The sequence below is a fragment of the Antechinus flavipes genome, chromosome 6 (genome assembly GCF_016432865.1).
Source record: "Antechinus flavipes isolate AdamAnt ecotype Samford, QLD, Australia chromosome 6, AdamAnt_v2, whole genome shotgun sequence".
NCBI classification, from domain to species: Eukaryota; Metazoa; Chordata; class Mammalia; order Dasyuromorphia; family Dasyuridae; genus Antechinus; species Antechinus flavipes.
The window spans coordinates 13,993,711-14,013,512 of record NC_067403.1 but is presented as its reverse complement, the minus strand read 5'-3'; positions in this window follow the sequence as shown (position 1 = coordinate 14,013,512).

Below are 19,802 nucleotides of genomic sequence, written 5' to 3'. Positions count from 1 at the left end.
TTTAGCTCTCATTAAATAAATAAATAAATAAAAAAGACTTTTACATCATGCTTAAATTTGCTTCTTACCAAGCTCTATTCATTATTCCTGATTTTTCCCTGTTATGTTGATGTGAGCTTTTCAATTGTTAAAAAACAATTCTTATATCTTCCCTATATCTTCTCTGTTCAGACTGAACATCCCCAATTTGTTTGCTTCAAATGGCATGATCTGAAGGCTTTTCTCATCTGAGTTGCTCTCCTCTAAAAGCTTTCCTAGAATGTGATACCCAGAATTGAACAAATGTTCCATATATGATCTGAGCAGAATTATACCCAGTAAAACTACAAAATCAACAAGTCAAGGAGTATTTATTAAATACTTACTATTCCTAGGCACCAAGCTAAGCCCTAGAAATACAAATAGAGAGTCACTTCCCACAAGGAATGTGCATTTTAATGAGGGAAAGCAACACATGAAAGGGAAATGAAAAAAGTAAAGTTTCTTGATTGGGAGTGGAAGAGAGTAGATATGAACTGAGAGAGAAAGTCCTCTGGAGATGGGTCGGCAATGCAGACTGAAGAAGAAGATGTGGTTGGCCAAGGTCTCCTCCTTAAATGGGAGTTTCTGGCAAGAACCAAAATCAGAGAGAGAGAGAGGGACCTTCAATTAAAGTAGTCTGGGGTGGAATGAGCTTCCAAGGTTAAGGGGTTCCTATAACATGGTAGAGTAAGTCCTAGGAAGATGTGTCAGCAGTCCAACTTATAAAGGAGGCCATATATCATCATTAGCTCCTATTGAGCTTGAAGGCCACTAAAATCCTTAAATCTTCCAAGGGATTAGTGTCTACCCACACTTTCCTTTGTGGGAAACCTGATCAAAACTTAATTTTGCCATTCAAAAAATGTTTTTGTTTTTTAAGAGGAAATATGGTTATGGAATAAAATAATCTTGGCCAGGGCTTAAAGCTAATTTAGAGGTGATCTAATCTAACCTCTATGTATAGATTCCATCTATAAGTAAACATAGTCAATTATTAATTGAAAATAAATTAATAACAGCATTTTTATATAAGGGATGAAGAATCGGTATTCAATCTTTGAGTTTTGGATTTTTGTATGGTCTATCTAGGACTGAAGAAACTGAGAGAATTTCCATTGATAGTGTGTTTGCCTGCCATGTTCCACAAAAGCTAAATGGACAGAACTACTATTTCCCCTTCCCAAGGTCTATTTGTGGACTATTCTGGCTTATGTTTTTATATATGACTCAGTGCTCAGCACTAAGCCCCATATAGTGTAAGTATTGAATGAATATTTATTGAATGAATTAATGAATGAATGAGTCTACCTAAGCTCTCCAGTTTTTCTACCCTTCATATAATTCTTTTCAGCATATAATGTGAATTATTCCCTTCATGGAAATGACATCCTGAACTCTTCTGCCCTTGTAGGTAGCTTGCCAAAGCAAAGTCTATCATGTCATCTCCAAAATACACATGCCAAGATACAAATGTGAATGGTCCTGTGCAATGTTTAAAAGTTAATGTTAATAAAACAGAAAGGCTGAAAATTGACTCCACTAATAGATCAGAATTGGCTCTTGACTCCCTGGAGAGTTTATTGGTATTCAGCAGACAGCACTTTGTAATCCCACCGAATTTTAGGAAGTTATTTGGCTCAGGGTTCTTTAATTTGTTAACAATGCTATTTTCCCATCTTGATTTCCAACTGAGAAATATCTCTTGGCCAAGGAACATTTGAAATGCCAGGATCAGAAATAGAGCCACACAATTTTGGAAATCTTTGGAAATAACTTGCTCTTTAATCCTATTCCTCACCCCCACCCCCTGCCCCTACCAATCCCCCCAAACTTCTCAGAATAGAACTTCCCAATGTGCTTCTATAGAAATCTTAAGTATTTTCAAATGTTGGAATCATATTTCTGACCTGTTGTCCAGTATATCATCTTCCAAAGTTCCACCCCCATCTCCCCCCTCAATAAGGCAGTTATTTCTTAGGATGTAGAAACCACACAGCTGAAACTAATATGAATTTGCAAAGAGCAAAGTAAAAAGGAGAAAAAAAATCTGGAAGACCACAATTATGCAAAGTTGAAACATTAATCATTTATTAAATGCTTATGATATGCCAAGTATTGTGTTAAGTGCTGATTATAAATCATATATATATGGAAGTAGAAAGACAGCTCTTTTCCTCAAGGAGCTTATATTCTAATGAGGGACAACAACATTAAAAAGGGAGTTAAAAGACAAGTGGGATGGAGGGGCTTCCTATTTAGGATATGGTAGGTAAGAAAGTCTAGGAAATCAGGAGCAAAGAAAGCCTGGAAAAGAATTAAAGAATGAGTGTGGCTGGCCTAAATGAAGGTTCTGGGAGGAAGTGACCAATTAGAGGAAAGGACCAGAGGGTCAAAGAGATCTTCCAGGGTAAAAATACTAGGATATGGTGGAGAAAGATCTCTGTGAAACCTAGAAAAAGACAAAGGAGGAAGGAAAATAAAAATATTACTGAAAGGTTTTAGAACTGATTAATGCAGGTGATAATACAGATTGTTTGGTCTATTTGGACTAGAATATGGAGGGATGAAGAAGAAAGATATGAAATAAAGCAGAAAAATGAGTTTGGAACCATATCATGGAGATGTGAACATATCAGATAGTGAGTTTATATTTTATCATGAAAAATCACTAGGTAGCCAGTGAAGATTTTTGAGCAGGTCAGGAGCTCAATGGCATGGTATTCCCATTCTTGATACATTGAAGTTAATAGGAAGGGATGAAGGACATAGGTAAACTAGATTTCCAGTGATGGGTGAAGACTGGAGTAATCATTATTGTAAGTTCCACATATCTCACTTCCTCAGTGATACTTTTTTTGTCTGCGTTGAACTGACACAATAGGTTATAGAACTACAGAAGTCCGGAGTTTGAAGGGACCTTAGTGGACATCTAGTACAAAGTAGAAACCCTATCTATGGGATCCACCTTCCTTTTGAACTGACAAGTGATGGAGATTGCATGATCTCCACAGGTGACCATTCTATTTTTAAGCAGTTCTCATTGATATGAAGTGTTTCCTTATATCAAATAAAAGTTCACTTCTCTGTAGCTCTGTGGTACCCTTGGGGGTTAAGCAGAACTAGTCTAATCCTCATTTCATAATGATATCTCTTCAAATATTTGAATACAATTATTATCTCTTTCTTTTTCTCTAATTTTTCTTCTCTCCAAGGTAAACTTTTTCAGTTCTTCCTATTTAACCTTATATGGCACAGCTCTGAGTCCTCTGACAATTTTGGTTATCTTCTTTTGGATAAATTCCAGCTTATCAATGTCTATTCAAAAAAGTGACGCCCCGACCTAGTTTAATATAATACCCCACCTGTTGCAAGAAGAGGACACAGTCGTGGATTCTTTTCATGTATTCACTAGAATGCATCTCTGATGTCCCGTCATAGTTTGGAAGAGGCACTTAGTTCTTCAAGACTACATTAGTAGAACTGGAATTGGATCTCTGGCTGGTTCGAACAAAATGGAAGGACTTTAAGTAAGGGGTCTATTGATGGACTAATGTGTAAGCATTTAATATTTCTTGTAAAATAAACCACAAGAGGAACATTTTAAAGGAAAATAACTTCAAGAGATTGAAGATCAATACAATAACCAATCATGATTCAAGGAAATTGATGAAAAGCATGTTTCCCACCTCCTGACAGAAAGATGATAGAATCAAAGTATGAATAAGACATACTTTTTTTTTTTTAGCCTTCACAATTGTTGAAATTCGTTTTGTTTGTGTATATTTGCCATTTTCCTCCCCCCTTTTTTTATTTTTGTGGAGTTAATCAATCAATCAATAAGCATTTATTAAGCATGTATTATGTCCAGACACTGTGCTAAGTACAAAAAGAAACGAAAGAAAGTGCTTCCTTCCAAGGAACTTGCAATGTAATGGGATTTAAATTTAAAAAAAAAATAGGGAAAGCTAATGATATGAAAATAAAGTAAGAGAAGCATTGAAATATTTTTTAAATGTACAAAAGAGAACAAAAAGAAGGAAGCACAAATAAGTGGGACAGCTTCGAAAGTTTTATTTTGAATTTATTATATATTTAAAAAGGAAAACTAAGATATATGTCATAAAAATTCACAGTAACAGAGAGTCGCATATGCACAACTATTTTTTAATTCTTTTTCATATATGGAAACTCTCTAGTGTTTGTTAAATTCAGAATTTTTTCAAAGTTAAAAAGCAAAACAAAACAAATATGTGCACTAAGGTATAGAACTGTGATCTGTGTTTGATGGTCATAAAAATAATCTATCTATTTAGTACAGGCCTTCTGGTCTCAAATGTCTCTAATCACAGATAGCTAGGGTTGATTTGCTGGCTTTAAAATGAATATCCATCCAGTGCTTTCTGACTGTGAGACATCCAATTGATAGAGTTTGGTCTTCTGGTTATGGTAATTGCCAACTGAAGCATGGGCACTCAAAGTCTTTTTTTTTTTCCTTTCTCCACACTCCATTTCTGTCAATTTCTTCTTTCTTTCTTTCTTTCTTTCTTTCTTTCTTTCTTTCTTTCTTTCTTTCTTTCTTTCTTTTCTTTCTTTCTTTCTTTCTTTCTTTCTTTCTTTCTTCCTTCCTTCCTTCCTTCCTTCCTTCCTTCCTTCCTTCCTTCCTTCCTTCCTTCCTTCCTTTCTTTCTTTCTTTCTTTTTTTTAGAGAGAAGGCACTGAGTATGACCTGGTTGCAATGATATCTCAAATGAAGGTGGATGGTTGTCCTTATTGTGTCAGGCAGGAGTAAACAGTAAAGGAACAAGGAGAACATCCTATGACAATCCATTTGTTGCTGCAAACAGAGGCATCTGGAAACCATTCTAGGACACAATATAAAACTCATGTTGTGCAAAATATCAAGGGAACAAAGTCCAAAATGTTGCACTGCAGTCCCACATTTCTCTGTGTGAATAATAAAGGGTGTTTCAATAGAATCATAGTGAATATTTCTCTGCTGAAGTACTTGTTGCTTTGTGAGTCTCCAGTAGTAAGGACACTGATTGTGATGATAGTCAATAGCAAGAGTAAAAGATCTATCCTGGACTTTGCTGAAGGTTTTATTTTAGTTTGCTTATTTGTTTTGTTTTGAGAAGTAGAAATATCTTCCCCATCCTGGTTCTAATTGTTTAAGGTCAAATATTCAGATCCAAAAGATATTTGTAAGAGCCAAACAGCAATATCGCCAAAGGAGAAATGGCAAAGATTTTAGATTTATTAGTCTTGTGACACTCAAACCAAGCATGTCAATGAAGTTTTTTGAATGCTTGCTCTTGGTCTAGCACTTAGTACTTTACTAGATACAGGAGGAGTTGGTGCAAGAAGGAAGAATACAGAGGGAATGAGACAGAGAAGAAAGAGAACACTGCATGTGGACTCAGCCCTCTTGGGTTTAAGTTCTGGATTCTTGTGACTTTGGTCAAGAAAAACATATATTTCTGAGCCTCAGTTTTCTAATATATAAAGTGGAGACAATAATACTTTTGCTATCTACTTTATGGGATTATCATGAGAAATGGGTTTTATAAGCCATTATACAAATGAGTAAAAATATTAATTTCCTTTTGTTTCTTATTTCTTCCAATTCTTCTTTAATTACCACTATTGATTAGCATAAGATAAGAATCTTACTGAAACAGTGATGAAATTTATGAAAGTTGCAGGCTATAAAATAAATCCACACAAATCATTAAACTTCCTTGTATACTAACAAAGAAATCCATCAGAAAGATCAGAAAATAGAATAGAAATTCTATTGAAAACAGAAATTGTTAAATAATTTGGAATCTATCTATTGAGAAACATCCAGGAAGTATGTTAATCCAAGTAAAAAAATGCTCTTTGAGGCATTAAAAGCAGAATCAAATAACTGAAAAAAATGTTAACTGCCCATGGTTAGGTTGAGCCAACATAATTAAAAAAATACTATTTAAATTAATTTATTTATTCAGTTCTGTAACTATCAAATTGCAAAATAATTATATTGAACATCTAAAATATAGTGAAATCTGTATAGAGTAACAAAGACCAAGGATCTTAAAGTTAATGAAGAAAAAAGTAGGAAGGAATAATGGCTAAGTGTACCAGATCTCAAATTATACTACAAAGCAATAATCTTAAGATTATTTTGTTTTGGTTGAAGAATAGAGACACTGATCAACCGAACAGATAATGTACATATCATGCAGAAACATACAAACCTTTTCATTTAGTGTTTGATAACTCAAACTCCAGCTCTTACAAAACTCACTATTTGACAAAAACTTCTGGGAAAGCTGGAAAACAGATGGGCAGAAAGATCTGTATCTCTTCTGATTTTAACTATGTTAAATGTGTAAAGTTTTTATTGTAGTCAACATTATCCATTTTGTTTTCTATAATCCTCTCATTTGTTTAGTCATGAATTCATACTCTTTCAACAGATCTGAAAGGTTAAATCTAAGTTATATATCCATCTAGAATCTGTCTTCATACATAGTGTGAGATGCTGCTCTATACCTAATTTCTGCCAAACTATTTTACAGTTTTCCCATAGTTTTTTTTTGGTTAAAGAGTGAGTTCTTTGTAGCTGGAGTCTCGGAGTCTTTTGTTTGCCAAACATTAATTGATGAGGTCTATTTGCTTCTGTATGTTGTATACCTAAATGGCCACATTAATCAATCTATTTTTTTTTAAATCAGTAAAATGCATAGTTTTTCTGATGACTGTTTGTCAGTAGGGTAAAACAATACTGAGATTTTTCACTTAAAGCCAATTCTGAAGGCAGTAAGATACCCACTATATTCATCTCCCTCCATTCTTTCTCTCAGATATAATAGGTTTCCTATGCCTCTTCATGAGATGTACTACCCCCACTTTACCCTTTTTCTGGTACAATGTCCTTTCCACATCAATTTCTAGAACAAGGTATACATGTATTCTTTATACATCTATATAGTCAAAATATAGTTCCCAAGATTAATCTTTACCTTTTTAGATTTCTCTTGAGTTCTATATTTGTAGATCAAACTTTTTGTTAAGTTCTGGTTTTTTCATCAGAAATAGATGAAATTCACTTACTTCGTTGAATGTCCATCTTCTTCCCTGGAAAAAGATGCTCATTCTCGCTGGGTAAGTTATTTTTGGTTGCATACCAAGTTCCTTAGCCTTTCGGAATATCATATTCCAGGCCCTTCGATCTTTTAATGTGGATGCTGCCAGATCCTGGGTGATCCTTATTGTGGCTCCTTGATACTTGAATTGGGTTTTTCTAGCCGCTTGCAATATTTTTTCTTTCATCTGAGGGTTCTGGCATTTGGCCACTATATTCCTTGGTGTTTTGATTTTAGGATCCCTTTCAGTGGGTGATCGATGAATCCTTTCAATGTTTATTTTTTCCTCTGTTCCTATGACTTCTGGGCAGTTCTCTTTGATAATTTCCTGGAAGACAGTGTCCAGGCTCTTTTTTTCATCATGTTTTTCTGGGAGTCCAATGATTCTCAGATTGTCTCTCCTGGATCTGTTTTCCAGGTCTGTTGTCTTCCCCAGAAGGTATTTCACATTTTTCTCCATTGTTTGATTTTTTTGGATTTGCTTGACTGATTCTTCTTGTCTCCTCGAGTCATTCAATTCCACTTGTTCAATTCTGATTTTCAGTGAAGTATTCTCTTCACTCACTTTTTTAAAATCTTTCTCTAATTGTCCAATTGAGTTCTTTTGTTCTGTGGAATTTTTTTCCATTTCGCCAATTTTGTTTTTTAGAGAGCTGTTTTCTGTTTCCAGTTCACTAATCCTATTTTTCAAGGATTTTACTTCTTTATCCACTCTCTCTTTAACTGACTTCTCCAGGCTCTTTTCCCATTTTTCTTCTAGCTCCCTTGTGAGAGCCTTTTTAATCACTTCTATGAGGTTCATCTGTGCTGAGGAACAGACAATCTCCTCCTTTGGGGAATCACCTGGGGACTGCCTGTTTTTAGTCTCCTCAGGATTTAGAGTCTGCTCTCTATCTGTGTAGAAGCTGTCAAGGGTTAAAGTCCTCTTCAGCTTCTTGCTCATTCTGTCTATTAATCAGAGACAAACTACCAAAGAAAAACAGAAAAAACTGGAGTCTTTCTTTGGGGGGGGGCTGGGTGTGTTATCGAGCTTCCTCTACAGACTGCAGGGGGCAGCAGTGAGGCACTAGCAGGACTGTGCTGCGCCTGCGCTCTGAGATCCCAAAGCGTGCTGAGTCACTGAGGGGGGGGAAAGGGGGGGGGCCAGGTCCTGAGAGACTCCAGCTGTTTGGGGTTGTGTTCTTCAGCCCCGGTGTTTTTAGCTTCTCTGCTGGGCTGCTGACTTGCTGCAGGTTCCAAACCTGTAGCGAAGCTCTCCCCGCAGAGACGGCTGCGATCACTCCCCACCCCCTCTCAGCTCTGCTCCCGTGCTCTCACTGCCGCTGCCCTCAGCCTGCGCCCGATCTAAAACCGCCCCAGCCCTCCAGTAAAGACAGACCTTTCTTGCCGGATCTCAAGGATGGCTTCTCTTGGTAACTATATGTGGGTTTTTTTCAGTCAAGCATTGATTCAGAGGCTTGTAATGAAGTGGATAGTGAGAGAAAGCGCGGAGCTTATGCAACTGTGAGCCTCCTCAATTTCTAGTGAGTCCTGGAAGTACTTATTGCTACCTTTATGAATGTAAGCTTTTTGAGGACGGGAACAATTTCATTTTTGTCTATATTTTCATTTGTCTCTGTATTTAGTAAATCACCTTGAACACAGGATTCATCTAATAAACATTTGTTGAACTTTGTTTGTTGGATCTGTGACGTTTGAGGTCTCTGTGACTCAATTCATTTATCAGTAAAAAGAAGAGATGAACTAGATATTTTCTTTTTTAATTATTATTACAGCCTTTTATTTACAAGATGTATGCATGGGTAATTTTTCAGCATTGACCCTTGCAAAGCCTTGTGTTCCAACTTTACCCCTCCTTCTCCCCACCCCTTCCCCGAGATGGCAGGTAGTCCAATACATGTTAAATATATGAAAATATATGTCGAATCCAATATATGTGTACATTTCTATACAGTTATCTTGCTGCATTAGAAAAATCGGATCTGAACTAGATAGTTTTGAAGGCTCCTTTTAATTCTGAAATCATTGCCGTGTTGACTTCACAGATAAAAAGGGAGTCACTGCAAATAGGATATGTTTTTACCCTGACCACTGCTTGCCATATTCATACGTGCATACACACATATGTACATATATGTAATGGTTATATCTTCTCAGATACCTTAAAGTCAGCTTTCCATTGATTATAATACAGAATAAAATGCAGAAAGAAAGACTGGAATATATCATTATGCTTTCAGAGATACCCATTATTGTAAATCATTGATTTTTTTTTTCCCTATGAATATTTTGGGCTCACCAAATAAACCCAAAACAGACATTAACAATAGCATTCAAAACCCTTGTTAGCTGCATTTCTCTAAGGAGGGAGATGTTCAGTATTGACCTCTGTACCTTACTGGATTTAATAGCACTTAACATGCAGGTAGTACCTCTTCCTTTCCAATTGAATTCTCATTAATTAGTTATTTTTCTCATTAATTAGTTATTTCTCACAGTGATTCCTAGGAGGCAGGTCCCATTTTACAGGTGGAGGAACTGAGGCCCTCAGAGGTTAAGCTCCATCCCTGAGGCACCCCGTTCTCTTTATTCTCAGGCAGGAACTGGGACACAGAGTTCCTGATCTCTTTAGCCCAATAGGCCTGCTGCTTCCCTACTGGCTCAGTTTGTTTCCAAATACAAGAATTGATGCTGCTGCATTCATATTAGGATTTTCCCAAAGTACAATTTTAAACCAGAATACAGTCACTGCCTATAGACATGGAATAATCATTTGTCGGAATTCACATCAGCCAGAACAAAAATGATGAAGTGCAAACATAAACATTTGAAATAATAACAGATGAGTATTGCCTAGATAATCACAAAATAGGGGGGAAATGATCATGTTGGGTCCCCAACATGTTGCATTCCCAAATATCCAAATGGGTATTTACTTAAAAAAAAAAAGATAGCAAACAAAATAAAACAAACCTCCTGAGTTTCTCCCCTTCCCACTAATATGAATGCACCTTTATAATCAAGGAGCAAACTCTCCCCTCTTCCACCTTGTTTCCTGAAGAGAGACTTGAAATAACTAGGGGAAAACATTCCCTTCACCATTTATATTCACTTTCAAATAGGGCATAACTGATAGATCAACTTGCTTCCTTGCTCTCAGATAACACTATCTAGATATTGGTTCCCCAAGAAGGTGTACATCTTTAAGGAATGAGCTTGATAAAGATGTCCTTTGGAATGAATACTACTCCCTTGGATGGTCTCTCTGGGTGTGACCACTATGTTTCTTCCCTTCTCCTTTACTGGGAATGTGATGAATGCAGGACCAAATCTCAGACATCTAAGTTTTGCAAAACAATTCATGGATTTTTAAGCACTGACTTTACATCATAAAGAAATCTTTTCCAATTCTGTATTTCAGTGTTGAGAAGGATGTGGGATGATATTCCTTGAAAACAAAGAACCCTGTTAAAAAACTCAAAACTTATAAATAAAACTTGTATAAACTGATGCAGAGTGAAAAAAACAGAACCAAAAAAAATCTATCAACAATTGTTATGTGTCTCCAAACGCCAAGCATTGTGCTGAAGAATCAGGAAACAATCTATAGTGACAGCACTAGTATAAATGAAAGGAGCACTAACATCCACTAACTATCGTGGGATTGCAATCACCATTCTTATCACCAGAAAGGAATTGAGAAAATGTACTTTCCCCTTTTCCTTAGAACAATGGGGACAGTGGATACAGAACATTGCTTATCATGTCAGATATGCTTGTTCTGGCCAATTAATTTTACTTAGTTTTTCTTTGTTATAAGGGGAAGCTCTTTGGATAGGTTGATGAATATAGAAATGATTGATGTAAAGACAGAAGGCTCTAATAAAACATTCACTTAAAAATAGACTTCTAAGAATCAGCCATAGTCCTAACAATTTTAACTTGTAAAACTGGACACCTCATACATATTTAATTGGTTCCTTTTTGTTTATAGAAACAAGGTCCAGGGCAGTACTACTAATAATCTCAACAAAAGTCCTCCATGCATTGCTGCAGACCTTCCCATGTGTTGGCGGAATGTATTCCATCTGAACTTTCTCTTCCAAGGCTTCTCTTTCTTCTTTTCTTGGCAAGAATGATAGAATTTTAAATCCCACCACAATTGACTTAAGATTAAGTGTTCTAATTGAGTTTGCACCAGTCAGGGTGCACTTTTATTAAATTTTCATGACATATTTTAAAATAATATTTTTCCTACCAATGTAATTATCATTGGATTCTCTCCTACCATTTACCAGAGCCAGGAATATCCCTTCTCATTGAAACCAAGGTACTTTCACCATAAAGCAAAACATTGTTTTATTGGATGTAGAAAATCCCAGATAAAGACAGCAACTTCTAGATTGATGCTTTCCAAATAGATCATCAAGGGCAAATTGATGAAAATGACGAGAGCTGATTTCTACCTTATGATTATAGGATCACTGTCATAAATGTAAAAAGCTGAAAGCTACCTTTATCTTTATCTTCTTTTCCTTTAAATGCCAACTAGATTGACACTCTTATTTTGTAAAAGAATAATTGAGACCAAGAGTTATGTGACTAGCCTAAAATCAATCTTTTAGCAAATGGCAGAATTTAAACTTGAACTCAGGTCTTCTGTAGTCAATTATAGTGCAGTGAACATATCAATTTTATACATAAAATAGTAAGAGACCAAGAGGAAGTCCTCCAGTATGCTGGTAGTTCCCTTTTGAATTTGGGTGAGAATCATCCAGAATGAAATGGTTTATATACATCATGATATGAATCAACGGAAAGGACACCAACATCAAAAATATAAGTTAACAGTTATTATTATACATTCATAGATCTCTGTAAGTTTTGCAAAGCAGCTTTTAAGTATTGCATTGTTTTATTTTCACAACAACCCTGGGAGGTAAGTTCTTTTGCTCTCCCTCAAATGAATGGTTTTTTGAAGTATCAATAGAATACAAGGGTAACACTTCCTTTGTTCTTGCCTCTATAATTACCAATTATGTTGCTAAATTTATGTGTAGTTTTTTGGTTATACTATGCAAACTTTTAAAGCCTTGATTTCCCTATATGTAAAAACAGAGTATTGGATAGAGAAATCTAAGGTGGTTTTAAAACTGAGCATTCATTTACCAGTTCAGTGGTGAATGCTGTAAAACTGTGGTTTGTAAACCTGTCAGGTTTTGACCATCAGAACTAGTGCTTCATATCTGCATGTAGCTGACTTTTGCTTGAGAAAAAATACATGTATTTTTCATCATAACCAATGTTCTGATGTGCAATCCCATCTTTGAGCTTGAGCCTCTGGTTTATATTACATCAATATGCCATGATGCTAGTTTAGTCATAAGGTAAATGCACTCTCACGGTACAAAAATGAACAACCCAGCTTTATAATTGCTCCAGGAGAGACGATTGCCTATTTTGTGTCTGTTCGAGGTACTCAAAGGAAATCTTCCAGGGGCCATTGAAAATATCAGAGACCACAGATGGAGAACATAACTGTAAGGTAGAGGCTGTATATTTAATATACAACTGATAGAAACTGATTCAAAGGAGAGAGCCAGGATTGAAATTGAATGCTTGATTACAAGGGTTGATATTAACAAAGGGGCCAATCTGTGGAAGGCGATTTTACTCAGGCAACAAATTGCATATGAAAATGCATTTGTTCTCTAAGAAGAAATATGGCCATACAGCGGTTAGAACATTGATCTTAGACGATTGAGAAATCCTAGATGAGGACAGTCCCTCTAACTATGCAAAATAGCACCTCTCCTTATATTCTTGGAGAATTGTCTAGAAAGCAGTGAGAGGTTAAATTACTTGTCTAGAATTTATCAGATCTAGGATTTCAACTCAGCTTGTTCCCAGCTCCGGTATAGCTCACTATTTGCTATCCTACATTTCCTAAAAAGTTTTTTTTAAAGTAGACTTCATAGCAATATTACCCAAATCATAGACTTCAACAAGCATTTGATAAGTTTTCTTCCCTCTTTTCTCTCAGATCTGCTGTCTAGGTGATCCTGAGCATTTTTTTTTTTCTTTTCTCAATTACCCAGGCAGCTCTCTAAGATTCTGAAGCAGTAGACTCTGGATCTGCGTTGGTATATATAGAAAATGTCTTTCAGATGTTTGAAGTATACAGAAGCATTCTGAAGGGACCAAGTGGATGCAGTCTGACTGGAAAAGAAAACTGATCGGGTTAGTTCTTACCTGGATTGGGTACAACATTTGTGTGATCCTGGAAAGTTAAAGATGGCTTTGTGTGGTAGGGTTGTGTGTTTTCAGGCTAAGCAGGATCGAGTTGGTTGAGTTGGGTTTTTATTATAACAAAAGAGGGATAATTCAAAAAGAATATTATATAACAAAACTTCTCACATTCTCAAGGAGCATATCATTTTTTCTTATGTTTTCTTTTCAATAGTATTTTATTTTCCAAATACTTGTAAAGATAATTTGCAACATTCATTTTTGTAAGATTTTGTGTTCCCAATTTTTTCTCCCTTCTTTCCTTATCTCCCTCTTTCCCAACACAGCAAGTAATCTAATCTCAGTTAAATATATGCAATTCTTCTAAACACATTTTCATATTTGTCATGTTGTGCAAGAAAAATCAGACCAAAAAGGAAAAGAGCCACAAGAAAGAAAACATAAAAAAGGTGAAAATACTAAGAGTATATAATTTTCTGATGAATATTTTCAGTTTCACTGGAAACCAGTAAAATTTATTTTGGGTTTTAAGCCCCATTGTGACATGCCTTACTCTAGTCTAAGAACTTGCTGATCTAATAGTCTGAGCAATGAAGAAGGGTTTCATATTTTGTTTTGAGCACAGTATTATGAGAACTCTACTCCAGGAACATTTATATAAATGCCTGCACATTTCCTCTTGCAATTAGAACAGGACTGAAATTTGAATTCTGCCTGTCATAAGGAATGACCATCAGGTAACTGGACAATTTCACGGCTCAGTTATTGGAAGCCGAGATAACATTCTGAGAAATTTTTACCTGTTTGACTCAGGTGTCAAACTTGGAGGATCTTGTCTACCTCACTCTACCTCTTTTAATCTTCATGGCTTGGGTAAGCCACTCACTCTGGTCCTCAATTTCTTTCTTTCTTTTCTTTTCTTTCTTTCTTTTTTTTTTTTTCAAATAAAAAAGAAAGCTTTTATCTCTTCATTTTCCACCTGACTATGTAAGCTCTCAGATTTTTCTACCAAGGCCCAGAAAGTTCATTACTGGGAAAAGCTTACCATTCTGCAAGGTCCCATCAGCCTTGCAATTCCATCTTATCACCAAGTCTCTCCTCTGATTGGAGGAGGGAGTCATGAACTCCAAAACCTCTATTTAAGAAAAATATTTCCTTTCTCACCTGGTTGCACTACTTTGGTACTTTAGGCATTTTCTATTTTCCTAGCTGCTCCTCCTTCCCCCCTCTTCTTGTGTATTGTCCTCCCCCTTTAGACTGTAAGCTCCTTGAGCACAGGGGATATCTTTAAAAAATGACAAATACATATACATATACATATACATATACATATGTATGTGTATTTGTATACTCCAAAAAACAAAGTACCTATCACATCATAGTTGCTTAATAAATGTTTATTGATTCATTAACATCTCTCTGAAGGTTGAATCATTTTTAACAGAAACATTTTTATGTTTTCAATTATCAAGCACTTTTTAAATCTCCATTTATCTCTCTGCTCCTCCCTCTCCATTCCCCACTGTGGGAAAAATACAAAAGCATTGTGACAAATCCGCATAGTCAAACAAACTAAATTTCCATATTCATCATACTTTAAAACATGTCTGATCCTGCATACAAGTCCATCTCCTCTCTATGATGGGGTAGGAAGCTTTCTTCATCATTGGTCTTCTGTAATAATAAAATGAAGAAGTCAGATGAAAAGATCTTCAAGGTCTGTTCAGCCTCTTGAAACTCTTTTTTTTTTTTTTTTAAAGCATATATCTGTAAAGTCAAATATTTTCTTTTGCAGGGCTTCAGAAAATATCCTAGTGTCTATCTAGTAGACAGTGGAATATCTACTATATAATTGGAGGAGGAGCATTGTTTGTATTTCCCAATGTCTAGAGCTTTGCTTTTTCCTGGATCTTCCCCTCTACTCCACTTCAACCATAACTAAGGATGTCCTAAGAAGGATCTCACCATTACCTGTATGTAATAAAAAATGATGATGTTCTTCAATCTAAATATAACCTTCTATTATTCAATCTCTCTCTATGTCTCATCCCTCCTAGAAGCCATTATTTTCCCTTACCAAAACCTCCATTTCCTTTATTCAGTTCTTCATCAGGTCATTTCTACTTTGACTTTCTTCTTATCTACTACTTCTTATCTAGATCCTAGAGTTGGACAATTTAATTCATCCTTTGCTTTCGAATCCTTCACCCCCTTGCCTTAAAGCTGCACATCTCTTGACTTATCCCTAGCCTGGATTATTCACATTATCTCCTTTCTTCCTATTTACATATTACTGAATATGTAATTGCTTAATAGATAATATTTTAAATTTACATTTTGGGCTCTCACTGCTCCAAGGCAATCCTTTTATTCCTCTCTAATTGATTCTCTCATTTATCACAGAAACAATTCCATACCTTCTTTTATGCCCTCAAGTCTTCCCTCTCTGTTGCCCACTCTTCCCACTTAAGGACCTTGCTTCTTTTTGTTACTAAAAACATTAAGACCATTCAATGTGATTTCCCTTTTTTTCTTCTCTTCTTAGCAAAATTCTTTGACAACACTCTCCCTGCATACACTCCTTTTTTTTTTTTTTTCCAGTCTCTGAAGTAAGGTGCTTCTTCTTGATTTCCTCTAGCAGATTGAAACCTCAAATATTCTAGCTGTCGGTCTTTATCTCTGGCTAACTGTATCATTATTGCCTTTTCCTTTTGTCCCCACACGAACACAAATCTTCAACCTCTACACTGCAACCTCTTCCTATCTGTTGGTTCCTTCCCTACTCCCTTCAAATATATGCAAGTCTTCTTCAACCTTAAAAACAATAACCTTTCCTAGACCATATCAGGCTTTTAAGTTATCATCCTATATCTCTCCTCCTTTTCAGTCCTGAAGTCCTAGAAAAAAGACACTATTAAGACTTATTGTCTACAGAGGCTGATTCCATTTCTCTCCTCTCACTCTTCCAGTTTTGGAAAAAACAAACAAACAAACTTCCAACCTCACCATTAAATTGAAACTATGCTCTCTATAGTTACTAGCATTTTAATTGCCAAATTTCATGGTCTCTTTGGGGATGTTCTTCTTGATCTTTCTACTGCATTTGATTATCTTTTCCTTTGGATACTCTCTGGCCAGTTTAGACTCCTTTGCTTGTTTATCATCCATATGAACTGGAAATATTCCACAAGGCTCTGTCCTGGAGCTTACCCCTCCAGCTCTCAATCGCCACACGAAGGAATGCTTCCCAGTCTACAAAATACATCTCCCATTTTATCCCTGATGCCTAAAATTCCCTTATCCTGAAAAAAAAAAAGCTTTTAGTTAGATGGCAAGAGATAAGATTTAAAATCTAAATATCACCATCGGGATAGACATTTACTTAAATTCACATTGAAGTGTAATTGACTGATGTCAGAAGTCTTCTTGAAAGATTATTTGATGTTCTGCAATGTGGAAAGAGAATAAGAAAGTAATAAAAGCCTTAAGGAATGGTTAGAGAAGGTTCTGTAGATGGAGTCCAGGAAGAGGAGTTGGAAAAAGTAAAGAGAAATGATCTATTTAGAGGACTTCATTTAAAATCCAGTCCAAAAAGAATAAGCAATGGTGGCAAGAAGGTGTTAATGGGCAAGAGGGGTGGGGAAAGTAGTTACAGCTGTAAAAAGTTATAGAAACCCCTCAATTTCCCACAATCTAGGAAAAGAATTCTGGAATTGGTAGCAGGACATTTGGATTTGAATCCTGTTTCTAACAGTACTAATTATATTGATTTAGGTTCTGTAAACCAGATCGAGATCTCAGTTTTTGTGAGAGAAAAAAAAATGATTATATCTAAAGAAAAAAGATTTAATGATTGGTTTAATGAATGGGTTTAATAGAATCTGGGAATTTTATTGAGATATTTCTTTCATACAAAAGACATTTGCAGTGAGGGAAAAAAAAAGTGCTAGAAAGTAGAAAACTGGAAGTACTGTCTTTAGGTCCCTTGACCTTAGTCTACCCATCCCTAAATTGAGGCAGTTGGATTATTTGGTCGCTAAGATTTGAAGTTGAATTTATACTTTAATAGATCCATGAGCTCATTAATATCAGTGCTTCTTATCAACATTAGCTTTTCTTCCACCAGTGAAGATTGTAACAAATCTCCTACTTCTATTCCAAATATATTCCATCTGCCTTTCAACAAACTCTCTACAATCTATCCAGTGCAATAAAGGGCCTTCTTCTTTCACTATTTTGGGGATTCTAATTCTGCACTCAAGCTTTCTATCTTACATTTACCACATAGCCACTTCATCTCCTTCTTTACTGGTCATATACAAAGATGTCCTTTATACCACTTTTGGAAAATAAGTTATTGATAATATGACAAGGATACTTATAATGGCAACACACCTTTTCATTACCCTTGAGAGATCTGAAATTTTGCTTCTTCTTGGGATTAGGGTGTTTCCAATATATAGACATAGACTATTACCAGCCAAATCTTGGTGTTAAAATGAAAGTTTTGGGATTCGTGAATATACTGTTTAGTTTCTAAACAAAATCTTATCTAGTTCTCTTCTCTTATTAGTCCTAAGTCCATTGTATGTTTCCAACACACACACACACACACACATGTACACAGGCACACGTATACACACATGTGCATACATCTAAAATCTTGGACACACATACATATACATACACACATATATATGTGAATATATATTATACATGCACACATACTATATATATGTATGTATGTATATGTGTGTGTGTGTGTATATATATATATAAATCTTGGACACACTCATATATACCTTGAGGCATGTACCCAGAGTATCTGTCCAACTGAATGTCAGAAAGCAGTATGTAGGCTTCATCCCCTGTGCTTTCAGCTATGGGTGTCTAGATTAATATCTTTTGAGATATTGATAAATATCTTGAGAAATATATTAATATCTTTTAGAGAATGTCATTGAGGACGCCCTGCAGTGTTCTCAGGCCTCTTTGTCTGCAAATAGGAACATCTACAGAACTTTTCCAATAGCACCTCCTTCTTCTTTGTGGACTTTGTTCATTAGATTTTTCATTGCATTACTGGTAATGGATCCACTTGGATCAACAGAGGAATATGCATCTCTGTGATACATTTGGCATGGAATCTCAAATGATCTCAGCAATCATAGGAGACTTCCTGTTTAAGATGAACTTTGAAGGCTGAATTGTGTTTCCCTAAGTCAAATGATTTTTGTGAAATCGATGAATACACATAGTGATATTTTTATGCATGAAACTCCTCTTCCAATTTGTGCATGTGAAGATGTGCTATAGAAAATCATTTGTGAAATCTGCCAGCCTGCTTCCTTTTCAGATGTTCATCAAGGATACACCCTGTAAAAAACAGATTATTTCTCACAGATTTCATAGATGAGAAATTTGGCTCACAACCGGGCAATCCGATGTCTTTTGGGCTTTTTTTTTGGTAATGGTATTGTCGGTGATATCTTCTATTTGAAGCAAGCATTTGTGAGAGTTATCAAAATCAAGCCGATGTGTGTTCATCAGTTTTGTTCACCTCTACTATAGAAAGCAGAGGTGTTTACAGTTTGTTGTTTTCAAAGAGTTTTACCTACATAATCTCACTTGGCACCTACAACAACCTTGTGAAGTAGGTACTCCAAGTACTAGTTCCATTTTATGAAATAGGAAACTGAAGCTTTGAGAGTTTAGTACCTTGCTCATGGACACACACCTAGAAGGTGAAGGAGATGGGAGACCAAAGTATGTTTTGTAGCCAACTGCCTCCTTGACAGAGGGCAATGGTTTACCTTTCTCTTAGATGACTATTGCCTGGTAAACATTAATTAAATGCATGTTTGATGAATTATTGCCATTCCTAGGAGTGTAGATTTAACAAGTTATCTGGTCATGGATTCAGAGAGAGTGAGTTGAAAGGGACTTTGGAGATTACTTAGTCCTCTCACTTTACAATGGGAGAACTGAGATTCAGAGAGATTAAATAACTCATCAAAAGTAATAAAGGCTGGAAATGGTAAAGTCATAATTTGGATCCAGGCCCTTTGACTCAAAAGCTAGACTTTTTCTGCTTACATGTCACTGACTCAAGGAAGTAACCCTAACCCTGATATGGTAGGAAAGGGCTGGACCACAAGGTTAGGATTTGAATTCAAATCCTGACTTTGAGACTTCTATCTTTCCTTTACACATACTAAGGAATAGTATTTGAATGACATCGGGACTATGGTTTCAGGATGTTTCTTAGTGATAACAAAAAGCTATAACCCTCCCCCCAATTTTTGTTCATTGTAAAACAGGAAGTCAAAGGAATTGATTGCCTTTGAATAGAGAACAGAGATACTCCATGAGCATTTCCATCAGTCTTGTCTCCCTAAACTGG